At 47.3% G+C, this 5164-nt stretch overlaps 1 protein-coding gene across 2 annotated transcripts in view; it reads right to left on the bottom strand.

Moving 5' to 3' along the window:
• The window catches only part of EPHB1 (EPH receptor B1), a 451564-nt gene that overhangs the window by 121192 nt on the left and 325208 nt on the right, over nucleotides 1–5164 (bottom strand). The gene's annotated exons all lie outside the window — the stretch shown is intronic.

Raw genomic sequence — 5164 nt, 5'->3', positions numbered from 1 at the left:
TTTTTTTGAGACGGAGTCTTGCTCTGTGCCCCAGGCTGGAGTGCAGTGGCGCAATCTTGGCTCACTGCAAGCTCCGCCCCCTGGGTTCATGCCATTCTCCTGCCTCAGCCTCCTGAGTAGCTGGGACTACAGGTGCCCACCACCATGCCCGGCTAGTTTTTTGTATCTTTTAGAAGAGACGGGATTTCACGGTGTTAGCCAGGATGGTCTCGATCTCCTGACCTCGTGATCCACCCGCCTCGGCCTCCCAAAGTGCTGGGATTATAGGCATGAGCCACCGCACCCGGCCAGGCTTTTCTTCTTTCAATCACGTGTGCCAAGGGAAAGAAGGTTCCAGGACCTGGGTTTAAGGCCTTTTGTTCTCAGGATCGAGCCGCATCCTCTAACCAGGTTTAGGATTAATAAAATGTATATATATTGAACATTTACTGGATTCTTTGTCTAATCTTAATTGGTGTAGAACTCAAGGGTAAAGGGATATGAGTGGCCCCTCCAAAAGCCCTAACATATTCTGAAATTCTGCACAAAATCTCACACAATTTAGGATCTATGTGGTGTGTGCCTGGGAGCAGGGATGCATCTCTGTAGGACAGGCTTCCAGAGCACCTGAATAGATGCATATTTACATTGCACCAACTTTGACACATGAGACAAGAAGCAGAATTGGGTGGGAGAGGTTCATGTAGTCACTTTGGGCCCCATGACATAAGAAAACATAACAGTGTGTTTAGATGTTCTGCTAGCTGCTTTATGTACATTACCTCATGTATTCCCCCCAAGACCCCTACCAGGAAGATACAATAATTATCTCAATTTAATAGAAAGGGGAAGTAAAGCTTAGAAAGGAGGCTGGCTGTAGATTGCATAGGTCTGTAAGAACTGAAGCCGGTGTGAAAGACCATACCTGCCTGATTCCAAAGCTCACGTTCTCAACTATAGCCCTGCTCTGAACAGACCTTCTCTTACAAACCAGATAGGGTCGCTGGGACTCACAGAGGTCAGCCTCCTTCCTCTGGAAAGCTCTGTTTATGGCCACTTTTCACAATCTGGCGAAAACTGAAATGCCTTGTTGCAAAACTGTGGAAATCCTGGTGCTTCATAGAAGAGCAAAATATTGCTGAATTAATGGTCACAATGCTGGGCATTTTTGAGATTAAGTTGGAGAATCTGTTGCCCAAAACCAGAACAGATCATAGCCTCAGGTTCCCAAGCCTGAGCCTTGCATCTCCTCAGTGTCTAACCGATAAAAATGAATCCTGCCCGGAAGCCCCCCTTTCGAATGGCAGGTCTGCTAGAGCAGCCGCTTCGGATAGTAATGCATTCAGAATTCATGCACGTGACTGTCACCAGCTGAACGAAGACATGTGTAAAGTGGTTCATGCTGGAGACAGGAATCAAATGCCAACACACAAAATGAGGGAATAACAACAAGGTCGGGGGGCACCAGGGAAGGATTCTGTGTTGAATCAGTCAACAGCAAGCAGCTAGAGCAGAAAGCAAATATTAAATCAGGTTCTATTAAAACATGAAAGAAAATCAGTACTGTACCATATAAAGCCCATTAGTCCTGAACTAAAGCACAGCATTCATGCATGCTTGTGACAGGGCAGAATTCATGAAGCATTTTTACTGAAGTCTTGCAAATAGTATTCAAGAATTCCCCACCCATCTGCCCAGGAATAAACATCCATCTCTTTTCAAATAATCACATAGCTAGTGCTGGGAAGGTAGTCGATACTGTCCCACGTAGGCTCTTACGGGGCTGGGCCAACCTTGCCCCACAGTGCACAATTCATTACCATCCACATTGGTCACTGCCTGTCTTAGACATGTCTGTTTGCTTCTGACTGATGGGACACAGACCACAAGCTCTCAGCAGTCAACGCCACTCTTGTTAGTCTCACTTTTATAGCAGAGAGCCTACACTCACCCACGGGCCCCTGTTTCTCATCTCAAAATAAAGACATTCACTGAGTGCTTGCTTTATACTAGGTGTGGGGTGAATCTTTTTATCTCACTGCATCCTTGGGACATCCTAGGCAATCACTCAGAAAGCAGCCTCGGGTGAAGGGGGAGGCAGGCACTGACCAAGAGAGTGACCATCCATCCCTCTCACCCATTGAGACTTTCCTCCTTCAATTATCTCCTCTTTCCTTTGAGCTTTGGCTACACTCTCCCCACTGACTCCAGCTTCTCAATGTAAACTCAAACAAGTGTTTGCCATTTTCAAACCAAAACATCATCACCTGGCATCTCTCTAAATTGAACACCCTCTCTTCTTTACTCTTGGCTGAGCCAAGCTTTTCCAAACAAGATCCTACACTTACTGTTTTTCTTCTCTCCCTGCTCAGCCAACTGAAGCCTGGTTACTTCCCCACTTCTCTGCTATGACTGCTTTTCCTTTGGCTTTCTATGTGACAAATTCAGGGAACACAATTCAATCCTTACCTTCCTTAACACCTGTGTAGTCACCAGTCAGGCTCTGGGAGCCACATCTTCTGTATCCCCTAACATAGGGACTATTAGCACAATCTGTCCATTTTCCTCTACTTTTCCTTAGATATGTCCCTTCCTCTCTATCCCCATGGCCTCAGATTTCTTGGCCTCATCGTTTTTCCTACCCTACTGCAAAAGCCTCCTAATTCATTCTCCAACATTGCTTCTGCATCTCTCTGATACAGTCTCTTCTGCCAGAGTGTGAGTTCTAAATTGCACATGGAGTCATGGCGTTCTGCACAATTCCCCCCCCCCGCTTCCTGATTATCCAAAATGGTTGCCCTCCTTTCCATGCCATTCAAGTCCCTGTGGGATCTTGCTGTTCTTGATCTCATCCCTGGCAGTTGACCTTCACCCCTCGTATTCTGGCTAGTAGAAATGTTCCCGAAATTTCCTGTGCACACTAAACTCTCTTCTTACCTCTGAGCCTCTACGCAATGTTCTTCCCTCTGTCTCAAGTTCTTTTCCCTCTGTATCAACTTGATGAACTCCTGCTCACTCTTCAAGGTCTAGCACCCATTCCACTAGGACCCTTCCCTGAGGTCCAGCAGTCATGCTCTCCCCATGTGGGCTTCCATAGCTCATTTCCAGGTGCCTAAGTGAGACTCCATCACTGCATCGTGATTGTCTCCTTTTCTTTGTCATCCTCACCCCACTGTAGCCTTCTGGTAGGCAGGGGCTGCTGTCTGGTCTGTTTCTGTGATTCCTATCCCCAGACAGCACTTTGCCCTCCAACCTGGTTTTCTACCTTTGCTCAGTGTGCATAGAAAAAGGTTCCCCACATATGCCCCTCTCCAGCATAAGACAGGATGCCTGCTGTAGGTGGATGGAGGGGCCTTGGAGAGGCCTTGAAGCAGCAGCAGTAATCAGTGATGACCCACTGCTTGTTACTCTGAGAGGCAGAGGCTTTGGTGAGGCAAAGGTGGCAAATGAAGAGCTGGATGGAGAGTTTTGCCCAGTCTCTGATCTAGTGGCCTCCCTGAGAGCTGGGAAGACCCACCCTGCTCCCAGCTGCTCAGGAGGAACAGGAGGAAATGCAGTGAGTTTCCCCCCCAAACCCCAAATCCCTTTCCAGGGGAAGGGATTTTTCGTGTTGATTAGGAAAAGTCTTTATATAAAGCAGCCACTGCCCCCTTCCCATTCACGTGTGCTTTTCAGAGCAAATGCATCTGTGGGGCATGAATAGGGGCTTGTGAGGGTCATGGTTGTTGAGTGCAGGAGTACATAAATCTGAATCCTTTCCTTCCAAGGAGCAGAAACAGACATTAAGGGCCTTCCCTGGAGAATGGACTCAGAGGGTTAGGAGAGCCAGACATGCCTGCAGTGTATCATTCCCCTGCCTCCTTGAGGGCAGGGGTGTGTCTTGTTCCTCCCACAAAGCAAGTGCCATTGCATATTTCTGGAGGTGACCAGAATCTGGGTCACAAAAAAATGACCATTCATTATTTACTCATTCACTCATTTACTCCCTTAACAAACACTCCCGGCATTCTTTTCAGCACTTGAGAGGCAGAAAAACCAAGACGGGCAAGCTTCTTCTCTCATGGAGCTTATATTCCAGTGAGAGAAAACTAATAGACTAGAAGGAAACAGAGAAATAAATGAAATTATTTTAAATAAGAATAAGTGTTATGAAGAAAAAGCACCAGGGCTCAGATGGCCTCCTAACAATGCTGGGCTCTGTCTCTTATTCCCATGAGGCCCACTCCAGGGCTGGCAAACCAGGGTCTCATGTCTGGGTGGTTAAAATGATGATGGTCCCAGATGTCTGTGCTGTAGCATCCTGATGAGATGGGCATATTCCTGCAGGTAGACTGCTCAGTCTCCCTCATGCCTAAATGAAAGTCTGACCAGGGTAGATTTGGTCCCTGCATAAATCTCCCTGGAGGAAGGTGCTAAGCCACTTCCCTACCCATCCAGGCACTGCCTCCTTGGCTTGGAGCCCTACTCTTGCAGGGAGTATTCATCCAGAATCTGGGTCCCCAGCAACATCTCTAGGAAGGAGGCCAATTGAGACCACTAAACAAAAACATTACAAAGGGAAGCAGAGAGGGAAGCCAGAACAGCGAAAGAAAATCTGCCATCTCCTTCAGCAAAAGCCCTCGGTGAATGCAGTGGCAGGGCTCAGCACCGTGGTCTCCCCGTCTGAGCTCCCTGCTCTCCCTCGTTTTTCTTAATTACATACAGACAAGCTTTTTGAAGCCTCTCTGATCTGTTGCCAGGGTTACTTCTGATGAATGCATTCTGTTTAAAGGGCTAAGGAAATTCAGTCCTTTTAAAGGGTGGGAGAAGTGTTGAGCTGTGATGTTCTGTTTGGGTGAGGAGGGAGTGTGGTGGGTCATGAGTTATGAAGATGGGTCTCCAATGTCCTCCAGGATGTGCCTGAGAGGTTGGCTCAGCTTGCATGGAGCATGGTTGTCACTGGGATCAGAAAGGGTTAAACAGGATCCTTCTAGACCCACAGGGCCAGCCCAAGTGTTGCCATATTAAGATAGAATCTCCTGCTTCTTAATGTGATTTGGGCCAGATAATTTTTTAAAGAATGGTGAGACAGGGTGTGTGGGAGAGAGTGGGTGAGTTTATTTGAAGGCATTAAACTGGAAATAAGAGCACTCCTGAGTAATCAAAGGGAAAATCTGCTGAAGACAGGTAAGCCCCCAAAGCCAAT

Source organism: Rhinopithecus bieti, unplaced genomic scaffold, assembly GCF_001698545.2.
Source record: "Rhinopithecus bieti isolate Rb0 unplaced genomic scaffold, ASM169854v2 scaffold_30032, whole genome shotgun sequence".
NCBI classification, from domain to species: Eukaryota; Metazoa; Chordata; class Mammalia; order Primates; family Cercopithecidae; genus Rhinopithecus; species Rhinopithecus bieti.
The sequence above is the reverse complement of the archived record's forward strand: the minus strand, read 5'-3'. Positions and strand labels throughout refer to the sequence as shown.